The following is a 25658-nucleotide window of genomic DNA, read 5'->3' as shown; positions in this document are numbered from 1 at the left end:
AAATATTATGACAGCAGCCTAAAATGAGGCTTGAAGTTGTTTTCTCTGGGCTAGAAAAAAGCAAGTTCTGGAATCATATGCAAAATTGAAATGCTTGTGCTTCTTAAATCCTCCTCTAGTCTTCATGAAGATTTACTTAGGAAATGAAAGCATGCATGGAATCATTGCTGTACATGTAGCACAGTAGAAATCTACAGCCTGTGCACAGAGAGTTCAGGTGACAGTATGCTCATCAAATTAGGGACTCTCCTGTAAAGCTTCTATGATAACTTTAGTTCTGGACTGTAGAAAATAATGACAATTAGTGCAAAGAGTGTTTTCTAACTAGAAAAACAACAATGTAGAGACAGTGCTGAACTTGCTTTGTTTGTATGTAATCCAGAGAACACTCTTTTTGTCATTGTATTTGTGGGCTCAGTTGCCTTAGAAATTCCATTTTCACCATCATCTTCCAGAAATTTTGTTTGAAAACCGTTACACCATGTACCTTGGATTGCCAGGGCCAGCTGAATTCCTTCCATGGTAGACAAAGTTGAAACTTCATGTCAGTGGGAGCATCTGTCTGTAGAGGTGTCCCAGGGGACAGATGAAATGTGCACTGAAACTACACTCCTACTTTAGTGTACGTTTGCCAAGGAAGGTAGATAAGTGTAGGCATTGTCTTTTTTTTTTTAATTTTTTTTTTTTTTTTTTGCTTGACTCTCTAGGGTCAGTGAAGTGTATATACATAGCCAGTCCTTTTACTGTCCTGTTAGGGAGCTGTGGCCCATGAAGTGAAGTGTATATACATAGCCAGTCCTTTTACTGTCCTGTTAGGGAGCTGTGGTCCATGAATGCTGTTTGTGTATGCTGTTGTGACCCAGTTGGTGCTGTTTTCCCCCACGAGCTCCTGTGGCAGCCCATACCAGTGCTCAGTAGAGGCAGTGTCTGTTGCTTTTCCATTACCTGTTGAATTCTCCTTCCTGCTGGACCCTCCTCTCACAAACAGTACTTTGGGAACAAGAATTATGCATTCAGTTTATGTACCACACTGAATTTTGTGTTAACCTTGCTCATGGTCTCACACCCCATTTCCTGTCTGGGTCTTGTCAGGTTTGTGTTCTGTAGAATATTCAGTATTGTGCATTCCAAAACTTGAATACCTGTTACTTTAATATTTCTGCTGATATTGATTTACACTGTCTGTTTCTTTGTATGGGTAGCAGAGACAAAGGCAGGCATATTGATATGGCAAATCTGTTTTAAAATGTTGCAAATGTAGCAATTAACATGTGGTTCTGATGTATTCATGTGCAGTACCTCCTGAATTAAATGAAAGCCAAGTATGTGGTCAAGGGACATTATGACCTTAAAGTTGTGGATTGAAGTATTGTCATCAGCGGTCCAGCTTTATGAAACTTCTGGTGATAAAAAAATGGTTTATATTTTCTAGTACATATAAAAAAAAAAAAAAGCCTTGTGTCTGATTGTCACTTGATTCAATATCCATCTCTGATGCAATCTCCTGGACAGGCTTTGGGCAAGGTCTTTTAATCTCTCTCTGCTTCAGATTCTCAGTTGCAGTAAGTTTTTTTAAGGTTTTTTTTTAAGGCTTTCTTAATTTAGATTCCTCAGCTCTCAAGGGGATATCTTTCAGTACCACAGAAACTATTTCTTCCTTGTCAGAGGGTGCAGACTTGGCTGTGTCCTCTCCCCTCCTCGTATGGGAGCAGAGCGGGGTGAGGAGAGCACCTTGCAGCTCACCTGGTCTGTTTGGTGCCCTGTGTCTCACCAGTGAGGATACATGCAACTTTATTCACATTTCCAACGCAAAAGTAAGGACAAGTTGTCATCATGTTCCTACAAACTGGAAACATTTGAGCAGCATTAACAATTCTGTGTCAATGGGAAACAGGCTGGTGGTTGGTAATGTGTATGTGAGCAAGAGAGATTGTTAAAAAAAAAAATCAAAGAAGCAGGTTTTATACAATGAAAAAACTAAGTGATGTATCATTAGTGTTAGAGAGCATGGGGGTACAAGTATCTACAGCTTATAATAATTTTTTGACCCAAGTGGTTAACTGCACTTCAGGGCGGAATGGTTGACCTTTCTGGTGAAAATTTTGTTGATGGGGGAAAATATCTGTGACAGCAAACGTGGTCACTTTGGAGCAGCAGGTAGCAGCTGAAAGCTGTTGTGGAGCTGTAGGGTGAAATCATTACCTGAGAGTCATCTGTGGACGTTCTGAGCTGCGAGCCAGTGCCTGAGACAAGGAGCTGCCTTTTCAACTCATTTCTTACACTGAGGATGAGTGGAGTTAAGGTGCATGAAGCACAAAGGTGAGTATTGGAATAACCTGCTACAACACAGGAACAAACACAACTGTTTCCACAACTTGCTTACACCACCTACTCTGATGATCCAGAATGATGATCTTTTGTGCTCTAACAGTAATTTATGGTGGGTACAGCTGGAAATAAAATGCTCCAATAAAGTGCAGCAGCCACTGCAGTTGATGGAAATACAGACATAACATGAAGTTGTCTTTATCCTTGTGCTCCTTACCAGTTAAACTGGTATCAGTGGTGTAAACAGTTTTGGTGTGATAATCTCAGTCTCCCTATGTGTGAATTACAGAAAACCAATGCAGCGTTATTGTATTTAGTCACTACTTTTAATTTGTTTATTCTTAAGACTTAGACAGTTAGTATTTTTCCTCAGAACTACTCATCTTTTCTGGAAAAATCAGGAGCTTCACTGAAGTCAATGGAGTATGAATGGTATATAATATCTTGTAAGTGCTGAATCATTAAATAGCATTTAATTGAGCAGAGTAATAAAGTAACTCAGGAATGGGATCCTATTAAACTTTATAAATCTCCTTGCAATGACTACAGTGTGAAATGTGTTCTGTGGTCTGAGTAGCTGTTAACACTGGAGAAGATGGTGCATGCTGTATTTTCACTATGCCTATTCTTGCTGCCTCCTCATTGTGCTAAGGGTGATGTAAGACTCTGGGAATACCTGATCCAGTTAACCAGATTGACCCAGTGACCTTGTGTCACACACTGTGACTGATGCATTTTGATTCTTACAAACTGCAAAAGTTGGTTTTGCTGATGGGCAGGATAACAAATAGTGCAACAACTTCGCATTTTTCCAGTATGCCAGAAATAAAAATGCAAAGTTCATTAGTCCTTGCACAGCTCAAAACCTGGGAACCTGGATTCTTTCCTCTGAAACTCAATGTTTTGCAGTAGCAACCAGAAAATGATAAATAACCAGTGTGTGCATGGATGGCCCTTGCCTTAGCTACCATTTTGAAGTTCTTATCTGTTATAAAGCCCTGTAATGCTCCAGTCCTTGCTGGAAGAGAGGATGAACGAACATTCATTGAATTACATGACCAAAACTGTATGTGTTCTAAAGGTTATATGTTTAAAACATAAAGAAATTAAGTTCAGTTTCCCCCGTATTCTTTTTTAATAGTATAAAGCAGGTAGATCTTTTGCTGATAATATGGCACACTGACTGTTTTTATGCTCGTTTGCACAAAATCTTATTAGAGATACTGATCACAATCATCCCCCAGAACTATGGGACCATATCTTTCTAATAATTGTATTGTTATTAATCAATAAGCATTTAAATGCTTCCATCTGTACTCTGTTGGTAAATTTCTGAAAAGCTAAGAAGGGCTATTCTGGTAGGCATTGATACTTGCAATGTTTTCTACCGTCATCATCACTCCTTGAATCCCTTTGTTCTTCACCGTGCCTCAAATTTTCATTACCTCCTTCTGTTTCTTTTAAAACTCAGTAAAGGCTTTGCTCTTGGGACCTCATCTTTCAGTTTGCCTTATGGAATACCTGTCCTTTTTAAGTATGCTGCAAAATAACAATAGCATCCTGAGGCATGAAATGGATTTAGACCCTCAGCACTTTCCATGGAATTCACTTAGCTGGGAAGAGGAGTCATTTATCATCTCCAGAGGAAAGAGACATGAGCAGCAGAAGAGAGTTCTACAGGAACAGCTGATGCCTGAGTGCTGTAAGAGCAAGGCATGGAGCAGAGGCTCCTCAGGGGCTGCAGGAAGCTCTGCCAGTGGTTGTACCTGTTTAGGAGAACATAGCTCCTAAATGAAAGTCACTGTGCATCTGGTGCAGTAGTTGCAGGCTGCCTCACATCTTGCCTCAGTTTAGGGCATATGGTTCTAGTTTAGTTGAGAGGGAAAGATTTTTACCTAAATGTTTTGTGACCTATCTTGGTTTGGTGCTACCATCTTTACTTTTCTTTATATGTCATTTTTCCAGTTTATCTGCACTTTCTGTATTGGCAGTGAACTGGGTTGGATTAACTTGCATTATTTTTAAAAGGTTTACTGTGTAGTTAACTTATGTGTGTCATTAATTGCCTTATTGTGATGCTTTATCAAAATAGTAATTCCATGAACTAAGTGGATAAAATAATTTTAATGTATATAACTTACTCTGGTGACCATATCTTGTATTTGGTTTCTGTTGTTCTCTCTAATTGAACCTCCTGATCATTTGTGATGGAACTTACAGAAATTTAAAAACCAAAAGCTGATAAGAAGGTGTACTGACAATTTGAGAAAGCCAGAGCTGTTCTGGGTTTCTCTGTTTTGCTGGGGTCTGGGTTAGGAGGAGGAGAAAGTTGCGTTAGGTGAGGTCTGTATCAGGCTGTAAAAGGGGCTGTGCATCATCCTTAATGATGCATAAGAACTGTTACTCTGTCACTGCCACGGTGAATGTGGACTGAGTTCCACTGTGTGCTGACAGGGGGCCACTAATAAGGTCCAAGTGTTACCTGTGGGTTAGAAAAGAATTTGTGAAGCCTCAGAAATGGATGTTGTGTACAAGCCTCCGGGTAAGTTTCCATGTACCTCCTAGTGCCAGGTACGAGACTCTTCATCGTGCCAGTTTCAAAATCCTTGGCACCTCAGGGGGAAGGGCATGGGCTCCCAGGCTGGATTTCAGCTGAGGATGCAGCATCTCATCTGCTCACAGAGGGGCTTTGCTGCGTCCTGTCTCTACATACACATACTATGTGCACATTCTGGGTGGGATTGGGCATGTTCCCTAGGTTCCTGCACAGCTGGTGTGCCTCAGAGTTAAACACTTTTTATCATGAAATACAGGTAATTAGATGGCTTCAACACTGAGCAGACAGCTGTGTATTTAAATGTGACCTTATACCCAGTCAGTCTCATAACCTGCATTTTGAATATGGTATTTAGGTAAATGCTGTGCTGCGCCTGAGGAATTGTTAAAAGTGACACAACGGTATGCTAATGCAATTACATGACTTGCAGTGCTGAGATTTGGCCTTTGTTTGGGCTCAGTTGCAGTTTAACCAGATGCAAAAATATGTAGACAGTAACTTGTACATTGCTGAAACAAGCCTAGCAGGGCAAAGGTGAGATCCACGTGTCAAAGGTGGTGCTACAGACAGCTGCCACAAGATCTGCCAGTGACACTTCCTATTTCCAGTTGAGAGAGGACTGGGAGGAGGCTTCACAGCAGTGCGTACCATCTGGATGTGTCCGTGAGAACTTGGGATCTGTTGTTTGGGGTGAGGGGGATTTGTTATTATTTGTAGGGTTGCTCACTGTGTGTTGAGGTTATCTTGACACAGGAGGAGAGGCTCCAAACACCTGATCTGCACCGTGTTTGTGCAGCCACAGTGAATCAGTGCTGCTTTGCCCTTTTGCTGCTCGGAGCTGCTGCCTAGATGTGAAGTCTCATTCAGTAAATGATGCAAGGATTTGGGAAGCAGAACGTAAGTACCTCAATAGGTGTTCCATGGCAGTGGTGCTCTTGTAATGTGTACTACAGTTGTATAGAAAAATCAATGGTTTTGACAGTGAACTAAATCTTTTTCTGTCCTTCTGTGTCCTGCCTAGAATGAGTAGAGACGGTGTCCTGCCAGTAATTGCTGGAAGCAGAGGAGAAGGGTAAGCAGTGTGGAAAAATTGGCAGTGTGCTGCGTAGAGCACTAAGTTATTGTTTCATGCACTGCCTTTTCTCTTCTTTTGCAGGAGCTGTAGGATATTGGCACGTGGAGAAGCGCAGAGATAGTCCTACTCTGGCTGACAGTTTCTAATAAAGATATTTTTATTGTAATTGAAAATTGTCTCATGATCATTTCCTGTTCCAATCAGCATCGGGTTATTTTCATTTCAAGCATGATTCTGCTGGAAAACACTCTGTCCAGTGGCCTAGGGTATCTGTTGGTATTGCTTCAGACTTAACAGCCAACATTATCTGGGACACAAGCATGAGCAGCGCAAAAGGAAGAGGAAAAAACAGATCCTGTGTATGAGTGTGCAGGTGGTGTTCTTGTATGCTTAGTTCTTAACAACCGTGGAAATAATCTTAGAGTTGCTTGTAAACTGTTAGATTCAGATGACAATTTTTTGTTTACCACTGGTGGCTTTTCTTCACTGAATGGTTAAATAAATCACCATGAGGTATTTTCATGTACTATAGATCCAGATCCTTTTGGATCATGTTCATGTAATTTACTCACTGCATTTATATCTATTGCATCAGTCATCCTGTAATTATCATATGAATTAGTATGATCTCTTTATTTTTGTGCTAAGTTAATTATGTACTACTCCATGCCTACTTTACCAAGTAAACTCTATTGTAATATAGTTTTGCTCTATGGTTATTTTTTACGTCTTTTGGTAATTTTGCGTTTCACATTCAAATAGAACATGAAAAGTGGAAATACAAAAATAACCTGGTAATGGAGGAGCACAAAATGGGACAGTATATTCGTTCTCAGCAGAGCTAACTAAAACAATTTAGGGTCTTCACTGTTCAATAGTGACATACAAAGTAACAGGGAAGAGCCAAACAAAATTAATTAGAGCAAGCAGTTTATAGAGGAGATAAAAGAGAAAAAGCAGTTTATTTGCCATTGAGAGCATTACTACTTCTATTAGTAGCTTCCCAGAGCTTGCTGTTAATTGCTAGGTGTGTAAGTTGTTTCCTCATTGAAATAATGACCGTAGTCACCCAGAGTTCAAGGTTTTAAGTAATGCAAGGAGCACGGAGTGAAGGCAGCTGATGCTTTTCCTTAGGGCAGTGCTGGTGGCTGCCTGCCTAAGCCTGGCCTCCCTCGTGCTCTAACAGCTCTTGCCAGTCCTCTGTGCCATGAGCTAAAGTTCTTCAGTGCTGTAAAGACTTGAGTATCTCAGTGCAAGCCAAGAGTATTTAAAACTGATGCCTACAAAGGCTTTGGGTGTTTTCAGAGTGTTAGTTGAGTGCATATTTTGAGAATTATAGTTGGACTTAATAAGAGTTACTTTTGTGTTGTTCTTGATTTCTGACTAAAACACATGGAAGTCAGTGGATATTTTGGTATCATGTATGTTATTTCTAATATAATGTACAGAACCTGAAATCAGGATCCAGTGTGTGACTAGACTGACATATGAAGTGAGCCTGTCCTTTTCCTGATTGGCTCCAAATTACCTAAATCTAAAAAATTGGATAAACCTCTCAGCAGTAGTTACAAAATTGAGTATGTACAAGTAATTTGGTGCAATTGTGCAAAACTAGTAGTATCTTTGTTCCTCTCTTGAACTTCCATTCTTTTTCTCCCTACCTGTTATCTTTTGTACCTTCCTGATTGTTTTCTCTTTTTTTAATGTACTCCTGGGCACTTTCTTTTTGTGTTAGTTTCGTAAATCTGCTGATCAATGAACTTACTCTGTTTAAGTGTGTTGCTGTTTGCAGCAGTGACTACAACTCATTAGTATCACAAACTGCTCTATTTAGCTTTAATGGAGAGTACAGCGTGCACACACTGAAGTTTTACTCATTTATTATCATAATGCCCTCTCCTGTACCCAGAAGTAATGCAGCATTTGAAAAATGGAAATCACAATATACACTAACTTTACCAGCTCATAAAATATGAATGCTCAGAAAATGAATACAGCAGTGTTAAATACAGTTAATCAGCTTTAGAAACACAAAAATACGTATTTATCACTATAATATGTGCATGCATGGGGTATTAATGAAAATACCAGATACATCATTTTCTGTGTTTATTCTACACTGTGCTCATTACTCCCATTCAAATAATTTGAATTTGTTTTTAAGATAAGGACGATTTGCTGCTGATGAGAAAAGTCTGGATGTCTTCATATTCTGCACTGAATATAAAGCCAGCTGGGCTGGAGATTTTGTACATTAAAGTGGGCTGACAGGGTAGACCTTGAAAATTGTTGAGTTGTAAATAGTGCACATAGTTGCTTTGTTAGGAAGTGTATCATAAAAATATAAGACTTTATTAAACTCATATTAACAACCTACCTCAGTGAGAGTGTGAGACTGTGACTTCTGCTGAATTTTGCTACCTGAAGGTTTTTTATGCTTCTGTACTTTAGGTAATGTGCTTAAGTCAAAACCAAGAAAGTGGCTTTGGTTGGGTGTTTGTTTGATGAATGATGAAGAGAAAATTACAAAGACAAGTGAATTTATTATTTCAGTCAATTTTTTCTAGTGACTCGATCTAGCATGTTTTAAAAATTTCTCTTGCCTGATGGAGTCTCTTTTCAAGGTAAGGTGGTACCAGAGCATCTCATTCTTTCAATTAGTAGTGAATCCTGTCTTGAAATAAGATGGCTGACCATTGGTGGGAGAAGGTGAGTGAATCCTATAGAAATCCTGTAGAACAAATCAAGTCCCTTTAAATTTATTCCATAAAGTTACTTAAAGGCGAACTGGAGAGAAAAAGTAGATGTAATTGTCTTAAATTATGCTGTTTCTTTGAAATAGGTATTTGTGTGTTTTTTTCAAAAAATTGCTTTTAAGCACATATTCTAGTCAAGTTTTTGTTCTAAAAAAACTGTGAAAAATATTCAATTAAACCACAGAGAAAATATGGAAATTCTGTTACTTATTTTTTATTGAATGCAAGTGGTGATTTGTGAGAACTACACTGGATGGCCAATATCTGACTTGTCAGTATTGGGTCAAAGGTTCTTACTTGACTCTGATGAAATTGATGTGGCTAGAGGACAGCTGAAAGACAATTCAAATGTATGCCTTGGTAGTGATGCTGCTTTATCCAACTTTATGTCAAGAGTTGTTTCCTCAAAGGGTGAGTAATGTAATGACATTGCCTTGTTTTTTTCAAGTGCTTTGTAATTTTTTCTATACCTTTAAAGGTGTGTTAGTATCCATGTGTCAGCTGTTTTGATGGTTTCATTGCCTCAACACTTTTGTGGATGGGACTTAGCATTATGTAGGCCATGAATCAGTTTGGTAAACATCCCATTCAGTCTGCTCAGCCATGCTCAGTGAAAGTCCAACAGTCCTTGTGCAAAGAAAATTCAGAATCGCCTACAAGTCTGCAGGTATAACTCTGACTGTGGCAAATGCCTTGTGAATTCAGAATTGAAATGTGCTCCAGACACCTTCCTGGATGTCCAGCCTGTGTTCCTGGTTCTGGTGATGCTAGTTTAGCAAAAATGGGACACAGTCTGTTCCTATTTGGAACTGTGTTGAACATGGTGGGAAAACTATTCGCTTTTTTAAAAGTCCATTCTCTGCCTCCCCAATCCCCCAAATATGCTCCATTTACCTAAATCTTTCTTCAATTTAAATTTGTAGAGTTTTTTTCTCTTAATAGAGCATGCTAATAAAAATTCATGAAACTAGCAGTATATGATTCACTTGCCAGGGAATTATCTTCCCATAATACCCCGATGACTTTTTCTCCCATTATATACTCCTCATTTTATGGTGCCAAGATGTGTACAATCAATCATTTAATTTACAATTTTGTCATCTTTGATCAGTCACTTTGATACCTTCATCTTATCCTTCTTTTTTTTTGCTCTCAGTGTTATAAAAAATGTGGATGCTCATGTTGGTAGCACAGCTGTGCTGATGAACCTGCTTGCAAAGTCTTCTGCTGTTCAAAGGAGTCTGTCTCTCCCTGTCATTATTCGTGTCACTGTTCTTAAGAACAGCTTTTTAGCTCTTTACTTCCTCTGGCTGTTTTCCTTTCCTCTTCCATCATTTGTCACAGCTCTGCAGCCATCTCTCACTCCCTGCTTATTTTCGTATCACTGTTACTTCTGGTGTCAATGTTATCTTTTTTCCCTTATAAAAAGTCTGTAATGTTAAATTTTCCTAATTATTCATAAGGCCATATATGAAGACCTGCATCTATTATTCAGAGCTCCTTATTTCTTTTATTATAAAGCCTAGAACCTCTTTTATAATTCAGTAATAAATGAGAGCTTTCAGTTTATTCAGAGTTTTTTTTGTCAACCTCATGTTTGTCTCCCAACTGTCTTTTAGTTAATTGTGCAACCCCTGCAATGCAAGGAGACTTGTTAGAATCATTTAGAGTATCCCTTCCCTCGTTGCTGTCTCTGTCTTCGTGCACTGGCCTCTCTGTGCAATATATTTGAAGTAGTTCTTGGTCTACAATAGATTATTTACTAGCATACAAATCTTCTTTCTCTAATTCTTTCCTCCAGTCTTTTATCTGTGAGTATTACTGAAAAGTTACTGCCTTTTTACCTTTAAGGAGGTGCTAATTCAATTTTTTAAAGTTTTATTTTGCTTCATGCCATTATATGCTCCCACATGTACTTTTTTTATTTATGTTCCCTGTTGTCTGTAATTTCTGTCCTCTAGAGCAGTAGTTGGTGTGCCTATGAGTTACCTTCTTACTTTAAAAGTATTTGTAAAAGGGATGTCCCAGAACCCCTGCATGATTCAGGGGTGGAACCTGAAGGTCTCTAACCTGAGGCTCAAAGCAGGGTCAACTCAGGTGCCACCAGGCTGCTCAGGACTTTATCGAGATTAATCTTAAAAACCTAGGACTGCACGACTTCCCCAGGCAACCTGTTCCAGTGCTTGGCTGTTCTAGTGGTAAAAGATTTTCCTTATAGCTAGATAAAATGGTTCAATTTGTTATTTTTCTGGAAAATCTCTGGAATAATGTGTTTTCTGCTACTTGATATTTTGTGATTCAGACAAATAATTGCTTATTGATACTCAACTCTCTGCTTATTTACAATGCTGTGCTCTGGTAGGTAAAAAAGAATTTAGTCTTAGTTTTGATTGTCCTATTTTTCTTGTCCTGTCAAAGCTATACTAGTCCTTATTCATTTATGTCATTTCACTGCTAGAAAAAGTATGTGATATAACTCTAAACTAAACTTCCCCCTGCAGCTTTGTAATTATTCCAGCCTACAGTACAATATTTTATCAGCTTTATGCAAAAGCAAGTTCTGAAAGTAATGGGCTGCAGTCCATTCTTTTGGCTTAGATCATCACAGCTGAAAGGCCAGGAGTTTATTCTATTCTAGACACCTTTTCTTATTTACTGTATGTTTGTGATATCAAGAATTTCTCACCTAGTACCTGGTTTCACATTAAACTCTGTATTTAGGCAAAAACGTAAAGGAACAACTGGAAGTATTGAGATTTCTAATGGCCACAAAGACGTGCAAAGCAGTTTAACAATCTTGTTTGGTACAGCTCCCATAGTGAAGCCTCCTCTTCAAAGAGCCTTAGTAAAGGAGTTACAGACTTCAGAGAATGCCATCAAAATAAGGCCTGGCTTTAACTAAACAACTTAAACACACTTGGTTCCCTGAGTGCTTTTATTAACATGTACTTTAGCAATAACCTGAAGGAGGAGAATGAACATGAAAATTGAATTAACAGTCAGGATTGACTCCCACCCTCAGTTTTGAAAATCTGTGAAAAGGGGGTTTTGATTGCTCTTATGCTGTTTTCCTTTCTGACATTGTCTATATTGAAATTGCTTTAGCTGCATTATATATTCCAAATACGTGAACTCTGTGAAACTTTTAATCACTTTAAAATAATTAAAATGCCTCTGTAGATACCATTTTTACTTTCCTCTCTTATCTTTGTAGTAAGAGAGGAAATGCAAATATTGATACTTCTTTCCATCATCTGACTTGAATGTAAAATGACATCATAATTTTCATTAACTTTGTTTTTCATTTTCTTCAGAAAATGCTTATTCATTAAGTTCTTTTATTCACTAAGAAGCCTGAATGCAACTGTGTGAGATTTTTATTTAGCCAAACAGAAAAAAAAAAATCACAGAAGATCTTTCCATTTTGGAAACCAGAGGTAACCTTTTGTGCTTTTAACAGCAACAGTGTTTGTTAGGTCCAGTGCTTCTGGTATTTCTTTAATCTTTTTCCTGCAATTTGTTAGAAATATTTGGTAAAATAACTCTGCCATCTTTGATCATACCTGGCCTGTTTAGTTGGGACCAGCCCAGAGGGATCTGTCAGAGGCCGGAGTTGCCCTGCAGAGCCGTGACCCCACCTGATTTCATGGAAAGGTGAGCTGGTGCTGGAGCACGGGTGAGGACATGCAGGAGGGCATGAATTCACTGGAAGGGTGATGGCAAGAAACAGAGAATTCTGACCATAAGTTTGCTTTCTTAACCGGGAAGAGATCTATTTGAAGAATTTTATTCTGCTGCGCTCCTGGATATTAATGTGAGATTTCTCTTGTGCAGTGCGATAAAATTTGTGGTTGTAAACTGATCTGAAACTGTTTGTATAGTTAGTGAACAAAAGTAATTTCAGATGACATAATAATTTTCATTTACAAGCTGACAGAATTGTATCTGAAATGAATATAAGTGATTAAAAAATATATGAAAACCATATTTTTGTATCCCAGGTGCCGCAATAGATGCTAACTTACAGTTCTAATAAAAATTCCCAAGAAATAATTGTGATTTCTTCATGTAATCTGGCATTCAGATATTTTTTATCATTGCATCTGTCAAAGATGTTTTACACTATGGGGGATTGAAAGATAAATGCCAACAAATGCCTCCATATCTTATGAAAAATTGTTAAGTGGTTAAATATATAAATGCATTACTGTATAAGATAAAATAAATCTTCATTCATGACAGAAAATGTCAGAGGGATCAGTTCTAAAATTCAAAGTTTCATGAACAAAAATACAACTGAAGAGTTGTAAATGGAAGATTACTGATCTCCCAAATTCCTTTTGTCTGTGTGAATACCTAAACTGGCTATCCAGTGTATAGTTTCCTCCTTTATTTCTGTAATCTTTTCTAGTTTTATATTTTCACTAAAGCATGTACACATGCATTTAACCAAAGTAACTTTTTTTTCCATTTGTGTTATGCACAAACACACAACTCCTACTTTGTTCCAGTCTGACTTACTGATCTAATCATGTGTTGTGTAATGATCCATGCTGTTTTGTCCAGGCACATTTATAGCAATGTATGAAATTAATGTTACTGTCCTTAAGAATGCTGTTAATGTGAACCATCATGTTGTGGGTGCTCTGCTTCTTGGGTTTTTTTTTCCTTTTTGGACCAGAAGGCAGAAAGAAACTGCTTCAGGTTGTCTACTACTAGGAAATATTACAGAGAAAAATGGTTTCTTACTGTAAATTTAATAATTCTTGGTTAATATGTTTGTTACTGCTCTAAAAATCCAAAGTATCACACAGGTAAGGAGTTATGCAGTTCATTAGTTTAATGTCACTGAATTAGAAGACCTCAGCTCCTGCGATGGAGCAGTCAAACAGCTCATTACCAGAGAAAACAAAGTCTGTGTGTGAGAACTGCTTTGGCAGCAGTGCCCGTATTCCTCCACCTGCCTGAAGAGGCACAAGTGCTGTGCTCAGGAGCTGAGCTTGCCACACACATCAGTGTCTGTTCTGCCTAGTCTGTCTGATGTAGCGGTAAATAAACAACTGAAGCTGTGTCCAAAACCACAGGGGTACCTTTATAAAATAATCAAACACCATTTATGTTTAGCTGTTAGTGTTTCACTCGGTGTTTTCAAGAGCGTTTGTTATGAATACAATGAAGAAATAATGTTCTATTGTCCAAAACACAGTGTATGAAGTGTCTGAGCCCTTCTCTTTGCTGCTGTGCCTTTCTGCACCTACTGCTAAATTGCAGCTTTTTAGGGAGGAGACAAGTAGTGTCTGAAAAACACTCTTGTCTGCTGGATTGCTTCCCAGTGCTGTTTGCTCAGCATGGAGCGCCACGGATCAGGGTTGTAAAATGCTGTCAGCCCTCCTGTTGGCCCATGTTTTTATGCCAGATCATTTAAGACAGAAGCTGATGTAGGCAGGAAAGGTGAAGTTAAAAACGGGAAAGTCCGGTGCCTCTTCAAGAAAACAAACCCCTTCAGTTGTTGATTAGGAGGCAGCGTAATCAGCTGGAAAAGGCAGCAGTGATCCTATGGAACACTGTGATCCTGTTGCTGTAGAGGAAAAGGAGTTGATCCTGTTGCTGTTTCCTGTTGTTAACCTAAAAGCCGAGTCTGGGAATGATGGCTCACAGGGCAAAAGTGAAACCAGGAGTTTTGCTGAGGAGGCAAATCAGTAAGTGCTGCAGCTGAGTCAGAAAATGAGTGTTGGTCTGGGGAGAAACATCAGTAAAATGTGCCTTGTGGATCAGGAGAGGAGTGAAGGTTGTTCCAGTGTGGTGAGATCTATGCTGCCATGAACTACTGCTGCAAGCTGCTGCTTTTGCAGAAGTGAGAAATGTTTTTTTCTGGCTGTTCTGTGCGCGTTATGGGATGTCTGAGTCAGAGTTCGTGGCTTTGTACAGTGCCTAGTAAATGTACCATGGCAAAGTGTCACATTGGGATTTAATTAATTTGGCTTCTCATGTGATCAAGTGTTCCTTGTCCCTATTTTTATTGACATGTCTGGTTTGGAAATGAATTCTTCTTTTTTCTTTATTTAATTTCTGTGATATTATGCCTTTTTTAAAATTGGTTTGGTTAATCCAGTTTGCCCTGGTAAAACTCCTGTATACCCTCATGTGCTACTCATTTAACACAATCTAAGTGTATCCTCATTTTGTGGTGTTGTAAGGGATAGTTGTGCTGAAAGTCTACTAGAAGGATGTTTGGAGTTTTAACAGACACAATTATTGTGTCATATAATTCACAGCCATAAGAGCAGTCCAGTTTTAAGGGGCAATGCAAAATTAATCATTCCTCTCCCTGTCTTCCACAGAAAATAGCTGATGTTTTCTGTGTTTTGCTACGTGTCACACATTGCCTGCTTCAACAACAGCAGATGATGAGGTACTGACCCCAAGCCCTTATCAAAGTAAAATTTCCAAGCTGAAGTTGAATCAGAGTTGGTGTACATATGGAAAAAATATAGTATATAAAAAAATATAGCACTGTAGAAGAAGTTATCACAGAAGATACAAGGAAACCATTTATCTGCTTATCCATCACAGGTGACTTGTAGGGTGAAAGCAAGGCTGTGGCACTTGGAGCCATTACTTCCAGCATGAAGGAATGAAGCAACAGCCAAAAGAATAAGTACAGAAGATAAATGTGCATTTGTTGTCTTGATTAAGTGAATAAATCCTGCTTATACATGCCATGAACTTCCTCTGTACAGAGATGTGCATCTCCACAGAAAACACAGTGTGGATTTAATAGGAAGGTTTTGCTGTTGACTTTGAGGGAAGGCTTAGAAAATACTCACTTCAACAGCTATGCTCACTTACTCCCTTTGAGGACCTGTCCCTGTTATTTTAATTAAAAAGCAGGAGACAAAATCTGATCATACAGAGTCTTCTCCAAACCCAAAAAAAGTTAAAATGAATTCCTTGTGCTCAGTGTAAAACTGAATTTAGCAACCATGTTGTGTAACCAGACCTTCTGCAGCATGCTCTGAAAGGCAGTGTCCTGGGAAAAGCAAAGGAAGCAATTGCAACATTCACTTTTCCTTTTTATTGCCAGAACCATACCAGAAATGTTTTTAGGGAGCAACATTTAATTAAACTGTTATCAACTTAACTTCGGGGTATTTCATAATCTCACCCTCGGCATTGTCTTTTTATTAGGAAAAAGCTTAAGTGACTATGGAATATAATGAAAGGCCGTGGGGAGGGCTCGCACACCACAAAGCTGCTAATCCATTGGAGGCTTGTGTGGGAAGTGAGCATTTTTCAACAGCAATACAGAGCTTTGAAGGTTATCAGGACCTTTTATCTGCTAGTCAGCTTTCTCTGAACTTGAAACACTATCTGTGTGAAGTACATCCCAGCAAATACCCACTGAGCTTTAGGTGGAAAGACTAATGTATCGCTGCTTTTCCTCAAATGTTTTAGATCCTTTTAGCTGTTCATTTGCTTTTTGTAGCATGTGGGAGCCTGAGTGAGAGTCCAGGACATTAAGCACAATACGTGTTCAATGCTCCTGAGAGTTTATAGTGCAAAGTGTTAGTGTTGTTCAGACAGTGTGGGTTCGACACTGCAAATACAGAGGTATATATCTGTCTTGACCTCAAACTAAAATAAAAGATCCAGACGGATCCAGTAGCGGCAGGAGTGCAATATTTTCCTCTCAGGTTTGTTGTTTTTGAGTAAGAATCTGATCAACTGGGAACAAGCACAGTGCCTGCAGATCACTTTCTTATTTTATTTCCTATCATTTATTCTTTTTATTCAGCATGGAAATCTTAGGCATTACTGGCAACAAGGTGTCTGAGAAAACACTGACTGACTTTGACATTTGTACTTAATCTTTTGTTAAGCCTTGCAAAGAGTAAGGAGAACAGTTTGCTTTGTGAAGGAAGAAATAAACCCCAGGAGCATCTGAGAAGATATAATTATTTGAAAGGGAGTTAATAGGTAATTTTGTAAAAAGTCTTTTGGCTGATTTTGGAGTTTCTGCTGCTGAATAGAGCTCCTTTGGTTTGAAACATGCCATTCCTAACCACACACTCCCAGTGATCACTCTGGGAGCTGCCATCTCAGTGTTTAGTTCAACTTGCCCATGTCAGGCACTTTAATACAGCTTTAAGTGACAGCAGTATTGGGCTGTCCCCAGCCTCATTTACTGGTGAATAATCATGTCATGCAAAGTCCATTACTGCTGTTCTGCATCCGTGCTGCTGGGCTTGCCCGTCACTGGCAGCTAACAAAGAAGCACAACATAAATTAGCCACTTAATTTAATCCAAAATGCAGCTGGAGCATTCATTAGGCTTCTTGAAAAATCTCATCTTAACTGTCAAAGCTAAATACTTTCACCAGTTTTTTGCTTGTTTGTTTTTTCTTAGCAGTGAAAAGTTCTGGAGCTTTGACTGAAGTTTTACATCTTAATTTTTTGGGAGGAGTGGTAGGCTTGTTTGCTTTACAGTTTTTTACTGAAGATGTAGTGTTCCACTGTGGTACAATAATCTACATAAATATCAGTTCTGACTTTTAACTATTGTCACCATGCCTTCCACAGAGCTTTAAATATTGTGATCTTTATCAAATGCATTATTGGTAGGATTAGTATAGATAGCACTTGCCAAGGCTTACTAAAAGGTTCCATAAACCAGAGCGTGCACATCTTTCACTTGTTAGTGGCTTGAGCCATTTCCCCACATCAGAGGTACTAAAATCTGCCATTCAGTGGAGTTAACAGAGAACAGTTCACCCTGGCTGTGATCTGGACACTCACTGTGTCCAGATTGCTCCTACCATTAGCAGCAGTTGAGTAAAATTTCAGAGAACATAATTACCTTTTGTGTGTGTGTGTGTGTGTTTTCTATTTATAACCTCTAATCCTCGCTTCCTCTGTTGCATTCTCTTACACCCAGTTAGCTGTTAGAAAAAAAAAATAAAAAAAATATCAGTGATTTGTGTTTAAAATATCAGGAGTGGGCTAATCAGATGTCACTGCTCATGCCACCAGAATGATGTCTTAATTGAAGCTCACTGGGTAATGTCTTAACTGAGCTCCTCAGTATAAAGCAGTGCTCCCCAAGTCACGGCTGAATTTGGTCTGCTCGTCAGCTGAGTTCCTCCTAACTCTGTTCAGGGGGAGTAGCAGCAGGATGATGGCAGTCACTGGTCTTGTGGCATCTATCCCTGGGATTCTCCACTGAGGAATTACTCATGCCATTAATGTCTTCACCTGCATGGGGAGTAAACCAAGTCCTGGACTTGGCAGCTACAAAATCTGTTGCAGGGGCAGACTTTGAGACAGAGTGACTTTTACTTCTGTTGGTACAACTGAAGTCAGTTCACTCCTTCCTTCAGTCAAATATTTTGACACAATCTGAGATAATCAACCTGCTCTTCAAAAAATATTGAAAAGGTTATACAAATTAGTATCCAATTTGGAAAAGGGATTTGCATTCAAAAAAAAAAAAAACCAGGAAAGGGATGCATATCTTACCTAAGTACAGGAACTGTTAAGTTCAAAATAATTAGGATATGAGACAGCAAGTATCTCTATATATATGTAAAGAGAAATTTTTGGTAAAATATATGCACTAAGGTTTTACCCTCTTTTCAGTTAATATAGAGGTAGGAATTGGGGGCTCACTTTTTTTCAATTAACAGAGAGAAAAGCTATTTGATACAATCCAAGTGGTTTACCATGCATTGCAGGTAAACCTGGTAAATTGATTATCTGCATTTCCCAAATAATTTCACTTGCTTATTAGTGATAATTGCTGCTCATTAGTGAAAAAAGTTGTAATCAATGTGTTAACATCACAGAAATAGCAACAAAAAGCCAAATGTTCCCAGTGTAGCATTTGTGTAAAGTTCTCACCTGGCACTTCACTTAGGCAGCTCTGTGTTTCATTGCATGGTGAGAATTTCTACACTTTAGGCTAAAAAAAAATTTTTATGGTATTTTATTTTACATGGCTATAATTTTCTAAAATCTTTCAATGCTGTGTTTTTCTCTGGAGAGGAAATTTTTTTTGGAGCATGTAAGACTATTCAGTGGTCCAGAGATAAATTCTTAGGAATTATTTTACATATATGTAAATATATATATATATAAATTCTTTTAATGGTGATGTTTATAGTTTCCCATAGACTTGAAATATTTCAGTAGAGAAGGTTTAACAGGGTACAGTTTGGCTGAGGAGGAAAAATTTGTTTGGATTGGATTTATTTAGACTTTTTTTCCCCTCTTTCACTGCAGCTTCTATGAGCTGCTGAATAGCAGAGCTATTGCTGACATTTGGCTATTTGATTAACATACAAAGGTTTTTGCCTTTGGAGAGCAGATGGTTTTGATTCTTGTCTTTGAAGAGATCTTACTAGATTACAGAGTTCTTCAGCCAGTAGTTTTTCACTGGAATCATACTATAAACAAGGCTAGGGACCATATTTTGGTACTGAATAAACCTGTATAATAAATGAAAGTTATCAGTGGTAGGAAATAAAGCAAATTCTAACCTCAAAATGGTTTCTGGGCTATATTGACTTCGTAGGTCCTAAAAGGTCCTTGTGTCCTGGGATGACTTTTATATCCAAATGATCCAGCTTTGTTGCAAATCAAGCAAAATGATCTAATTGAATTATTAAATGCAAAGCTAAATATGTTATATTTTCTATAAGCTTCAGAATTAACCCCTATATCAGAAGTTATTGCAGTTGTTCATTAATTCCTTTTTAAAAAGACAATAGGTTAATACACAGAAACCAGAGGTTTGAATGAAAGATAAATATACATGGCTTCAACAATATGAGGGGCTTTTAATGTTTCCTTAAGAGCAGCATCTCTGTGGTCTAATAGGAAGGATTCTTGTAAAAGATCTTTATAATGGAATAATTATAATTAGTTGTTATAAGATATAAGCATTCTGTTTTTCCATACAGATGAAAAAGCAGATATGGTTATTAGAAATCTGGTCAGACTTTGGCAATTTTAACACTAGGCAAAGCTCTCATTTGGAAAGGTTGAAATAAAGTTCATATTGTGCTTCAAAATAAATCATTGCATTATTCCAGAGGCCTGCATTTTCATCTGGAGAGCAGCAGTGAATAATAAAAGCATGTAGTCTTTTTGCTTTGTAAGCTAGGCAGATAGGACATATTCTGATAAGACAACTTAGAAGGCATTAAAAAGTCAGATCATATCCTCCTGGATACCCACAAAGCTTAGTTTTGTTGATGCCTTGCCTTCAAGGGTATTTGTAATTTAGGAGAGAAACGGGAGTAATGTTAGAGAAGCAGAGTGAGGTGCAGTGGGTGTCACGTTGGACCAGTGCATGCCTTGAGCACTCATGTGTACATCAGCTGCTTGATCCATGTTTGGGAGTTTATTTAGAAAAAGAAAGGGCTGCATTTTTTTTTTAAAGACCTGTTTGGCATCATCATTTATTTTGTTTCTGCTAAACCTGAGAGGCTTTCCAGGTAGTAAAATATTTTTTTTTTCCCTGGAAAAACCCAGTGGCTTTTTGGACCACTGACTTTCCTCAGGAAATGCGCTGCTTGTTTTGATTGTACTAGGGATGAGCTTTCTTCTTGGGTACTTCCTTCATCACTTGCTCTAAATATTGGTCATGGAATATTGCCAGAGGAGGAATTGCTCACAGGAACAGGAGCACTTGAGAAAGACTGACTGACAGGGAGGTGTGTGTGTGTCTGCATGAAAACCTGACGATGCCTACTGCAAAAATCCTGGAGATTAGCCCATGTTGGGTAGCTCCAGTCAGTCCTTAAAACAAAGTGGTGTTTGTCCATGTTGTGTGCATGTTATTCAGCATCTTTTCTTTGATAGCAGCACTGAAGTTTACTGAAGTTGCAAACATGCAAGCAGAAGTCTTGTAAGCATTGTAAGAAGTGGCCAGCATGTATGTGGGAAGCTCTGAGCAATCAAGTCTTCTCCATTTCTTCAAATCCTTCCTTCTTATCTTTAATCATTTCATCCCTCTCTCTAGCTAATTCCCTAAAGTAAAGGAATACTTATATGTGTCTCTTAATTGGAATCTGAAAATATTTATTCTTAGGCTTTGGAAGTGTAATTTAAAAAAAAAAAAAAAAGGCAGCAAACCCAAATGTCTCTAGACAGAATATTTAAACTTTGAGACTTCCTTTATCTCAGATGTTTCTGCTCCATTATTCATGGGAGAGGGCTTTATATCACTTGTACCTAGCCAGCCACAAACTTGTTCTGTCAATTTCAACCCATTTCATATTAAAGATTAATTAACAAGATCTGAATTTTCTTTAACCATTGTGGGAGCTTTGGGGAAAATCCTAGCACGTGTACGCAATTGCAGCACTAGACCACACAAACTTAAACAAGATAGTTGAGGTAGCAATAGGATTCAGAAGGATTTACACAGGCTTTCAAAACACCCTGATGGCAGGGTGATTTCACTGCTCTATTTCCTTTCCCAGGCACTCTGAAAGAGTTACCTGGTACTGAGCCCAACCCCGAGCTAGAAAGTGTAAAAGGGTAAGGTTTGATCCAGGGTAAATTTTGATCTTGCATCTGGAGAGTGTTTCACATATCTTTGTGCTGTTGGATGTTAGTTGTAAAGGTTTGCAAATGAATTTTTCAGGGATTCCTTCAGAAGCATTTCCAGAGTTCCTTTTCTGCTTCTGTGTTGTGACTATTCTCTGCCTGGTAGGGAAATGATGACAGCCTTCACTGCAGTTTGTTTAGCTTTTTTCCACTGAATAAAAGTGAAGGACTCTATTGAAAAATCCCTGTATCTTTCTTAACTATTTAAAGCTTTTTTTTTTTTTTTTTTCTTTGAGAAGGACTTCAGTGAGAAGAATCAGCCATTAACTCCTCTCCATGCAGGTCACAGACCTTTTGGAGTAAACTGTTATCAGTTTCATAAAATTATTCTACTAAAAATAATTGGAGTTCTTTTCAACAATTTGTCCCTGGTTACCATAAATAGGTCTTGGTTATCTTTTTCTAAGCGTTCATATTGGTCTTTATTAAAAAATGTGATAAATCTTGTGGTAAGGTACAAATGTACTGCAACAGTTACCCCTAAATTATTTCCTGAAGTATTACCTTATGGTTTTGAATCCACTGAAGCAAAAATACACACTTTAACACAATCACTAACTGAAGGTCAACATCCCATAAATGGCCTTAATGACTGGATGAATTTGGAGAAATCCACAGCATGTGATGGAGATGTCAGTGACGGATCTCTCTGGAAATTCAACTAATACAAGTCAGAAATCATTGCAGGACATAGTTTGGCTCATAAAGTTGTGCAACTTTAGGCTGATTTCAGAATATCTGGAGTATGATGCCGGTTTTGTCAAAAGGTTAAAAACAAAAAGGTTTAGGGGAGGAATGATTTAGTACATAATTCCATTGTGAGAGAGATAACAATAAAACATGGAGCAGGAAACAGGCGGGCATAGAAACACCATGTATTCAGAGAGCATCCTGGTCAGCATTTCTGATTTAGATTTCTATTCCAAAATGTCTGGTTAGAGGATTAACAAGCCTCTGCCTGGGAAAATATCTCCTTCAGGCAAATAGTGCGGTTGCATTTGTGAAAATAGTCTTGGTGAGCTGAAATCTGTTGTTTCCCAATAGGCATGATCCATGAAGGCTTTGCCTATTGGAACACGTAGGTGGGAGTTGATTCTCTTGTCTGTATTTTATAAGATGTAATTCTGCATTATTGGAACATTTGATCTTCCTTGTGCCAGTCAAGAGTACCTGGAAATTGATTTTTGGTTCAATAAGAGCCATTTGAGAAAAAAAGTAAGAGGACACCTCACAGCTGAATGACAGTTTTTGTGTTTCTACTCTGTTATGACTCTTAAATTTTCTTGCATATTGCAAAGTAGACCAGAATAAGTCCCACTATTTCTAGCAATTCTTGATTTACTTTGTGCAAGACTCCTCACAGGTGGATTTCACAGACTAATCCATTAAAAAATGCTTCTTAAATGTTTCCAATTCAAAAATGAGTGTGAACAAGGTGGAAATACCCAGTATGTTTTAATAAAAGCTGCAAGTGAGAAGAATTGAGAGTTGAAGAATGTCAGTCTGGAAGGTTCTTGAACAGGGTTTCCATACTATTAACATAGTATAAACACATACATATTTCTGATATATTTCACTTACATAAACAAAACTGGTTTAGAGGAAAAGATCTCTAAGCTGAGACTGCATGTCTCATTTATTGCTAGCACCTGAGGAATCTGTAAATCTTTCATTTAGGAACATATTATTAAGTTCATTTATCTTAGTTCACAGCTACCACTTTTGCATATCACCTCTGCCTGCTCTGACAATATTGTTAAAAATGAAATTGATGGTAGCAATATATAGGCAACTTGAAGAATCATGTTGTTTTCTGATTGTTTCTTAGAGCTGATATAAGATGTATACCCCTAGGATGATGAATAGAAAGGGGTCATCTGAAGGAATCTCCTCTCTGGTCCTGCTCAGAGAGGCAAAACAGATAGGAGCTGTCAAAGAGGATTTATGAAGAGCAACGTGGAATTGCAATATGTTTTCTTTGGCTTTTGCAACACCTGAGAGCAAAGGAAAACCTCAAAGACAGTTAAGATGTGTAGAGATTTTGCCTAAATGCTTTCTTGATAATTTTGCAAACTGGATTTTTCCTGAATTGATGACATAACTATCTAAAGCTGTTGGAAAATATGAAGGTAACTCATTTTAAAATGAGTAACTTCAGGTGTAAGAGAGAGAGAGCAACGCCTTAGAGCCAGAGGCATCGGGTTGGCCAGCAGGGATGCCTTTTGGTGTGGAATTTCAGTTGCAACCATAAAGACATCTCCATGAGCTCTCACGCTCTGTCCACTTTGGGCCTGGCAGCAGCACGTTCTGCTCAGTCTGTTCTTCGGTGTTCTTTGCCCTGTTGCCTTCAGGGCAGTGCAGCAGCTGCTGCCTCCTGCCTCGCCGCCAGCCCGCCCGCGGTCTCTCAGTGCTGCCCCAGCTCTTCAAAATGTGTCTCGCCCAGGCAGCAGAGAAAACTGGGTCACAGGCAAGCCCCACTAGGCCAAGTTATTGCTGTTCAGCTGCTTTTGTTTGAGTTGTTCTCTTTAGCCTCTTCAAGTCTGCTTATTCTTTTCATTAAGCTGTACTCAGAGGTGTGGTGTTTCAGCAGTGTTTGTTCAAGGCTCAGGACCTCTAGCTATGAGCTGTCCATCATGACTGGCACAGAAAGTAAAGTGAGTATTTTTAAAAGATGTGAGGCTGAGGGGTGCAGAAAGGGCTGTTGTGTAAAGCATGAGTCAGAAAGCACTTGGCCATTACTGCTTGGCACAGTGAGCTTTGTGCTAAAACGTTGTGATGAACCAGATGTAGTGCTTGCTTCTGGCACGGTATTTCCATTTGCAGTTTTTTAGATAAAAATCATGACTAGAAATGTTACAAAGCACATCCGAAGCTGCCCTGTGCTGTTGGAATCACTATTGTGTATGGCAGCTTCTGCCTTGTAAGACCCACCCAGGCAGTCTGTGGAGAAATGTTTATTACTGGTGCCACCAGACAGGCTTTTGTTGAAAAGGTTTGACATTGGTGTCATCTGTCCTTCAGCTTGCCATAGAGTGACTGTGTAAAGCTGCTCCCTTTCATGCAGTCAGAAAATAATTCAGGAGCTCCACAGTCAACTGGTTGAGTGCCAAAAACCTCCAGTGATTGTCCTGCTCTGCTCTGCACTGTGTGTGATGTGTGCAGATTTGGGCACCACAGTATGAAAGAGACAAAAAATTGCTGGAGAGTGTCCAAAGGAGGCCATGAGGATGGGGAAGGGCCTTGAGAGGAAGCTGTGTGAGGAGAGGCTGAGGGCACTTGGTCAGTTCAGTCTGGAGAGGAGGAGACTGAGGACAGACCTCACTGCAGGCACAGCTTCCTCCTGAGAGGAAGAGGAGGGGCAGGCACTGATCTCTGCTCTGTAGTGACAGTGACAGGAGCCAAGGGAGTGGCCTGGAGTTGTGTCAGGGCAGGTTTATGTTAGATACTGGGAGAAGGTTCTTCACCCAGAGCGTGACTGGATGCTGGAACAGGCTTCCCAGGGCAGTGGTCACTGCTCCAAGGCTGGCTGAATTCAAGAAGCATTTGGAGAATGCTTTCAGGCACTTGGTGTGAGCCTTGGGGCTGCTCTGTGCAGGGCCAGAGATGGACTCAATGATCCATGTGGCTCCTTTGCAGCTCAGGATGTTCTGTGATTCCAGGAATGGACACGGCATGGGCTCACTGGGCACCTGGCCCACCACCCAGCTGTCCTCATGGAGGTTCTTCCTCACACCCAGTGGGAAACTTCTCTCAGTTATTGTCTTGTTTTTTCCTTCTGCCCTGCACTGCTGGCTTCATCTTCTCATTAACCTCCTCAGGGTCAGAGATAATTTGTTGGGGTTTTTTTTGTTTTGTGGGGGTTTTCTGGTTTTTGGTTTTTTAATTTTTTTTAAGTCACTTTTAGCTTTAAAGTCATTATGTGTGTCATTCTGAAAATGCTTTTCCTATTGCTGTGTTTAATTTCTTATTATTCTATAGATTATAAGAAATTTTGTTACACTGTATGGTTTCATATAACCATGCATCCTTTTGAAGTGGCAAGTTTATGGATTTTTTTCTGATAATTACTGTACTTCACTCTTGAAAAAAAAAATTCAAATTTAAAATTCTATTAGTAAAAAATTTGTATTTTTAGTAAAGGAGAGAGTGGCCAAAGTTTATCTTGTCCTGAAGGATAGTACAAGGTTTACTATATAGCTTGTAGATATACCTGCTTGCCTTTAAACATGTGTTTGTGTCCTTTGAGCTGCAATTTGCACATGTTTAAAATCTACCAAAATATATTAATACAGAGAGATTGGACTATATATTGGGTTTCATATGTATCAGT

At 38.8% G+C, this 25658-nt stretch overlaps 1 protein-coding gene and 1 long non-coding RNA gene across 2 annotated transcripts in view; both read left to right on the top strand.

Moving 5' to 3' along the window:
* Positions 1-25658, top strand: part of NRG3 (neuregulin 3) — a 386078-nt gene that overhangs the window by 324950 nt on the left and 35470 nt on the right. The window lies entirely within an intron of this gene.
* On the top strand, positions 5590-6091 carry LOC121357432. Its single transcript, XR_005955729.1, has 3 exons — positions 5590-5782; positions 5907-5957; positions 6042-6091. It is a non-coding gene; the product is annotated as an uncharacterized LOC121357432 (long non-coding RNA).

Source organism: Pyrgilauda ruficollis, unplaced genomic scaffold (assembly GCF_017590135.1).
Source record: "Pyrgilauda ruficollis isolate IOZ18807 unplaced genomic scaffold, ASM1759013v1 scaffold11, whole genome shotgun sequence".
Lineage (NCBI taxonomy): Eukaryota > Metazoa > Chordata > Aves > Passeriformes > Passeridae > Pyrgilauda > Pyrgilauda ruficollis.
The sequence above is the reverse complement of the archived record's forward strand: the minus strand, read 5'-3'. Positions and strand labels throughout refer to the sequence as shown.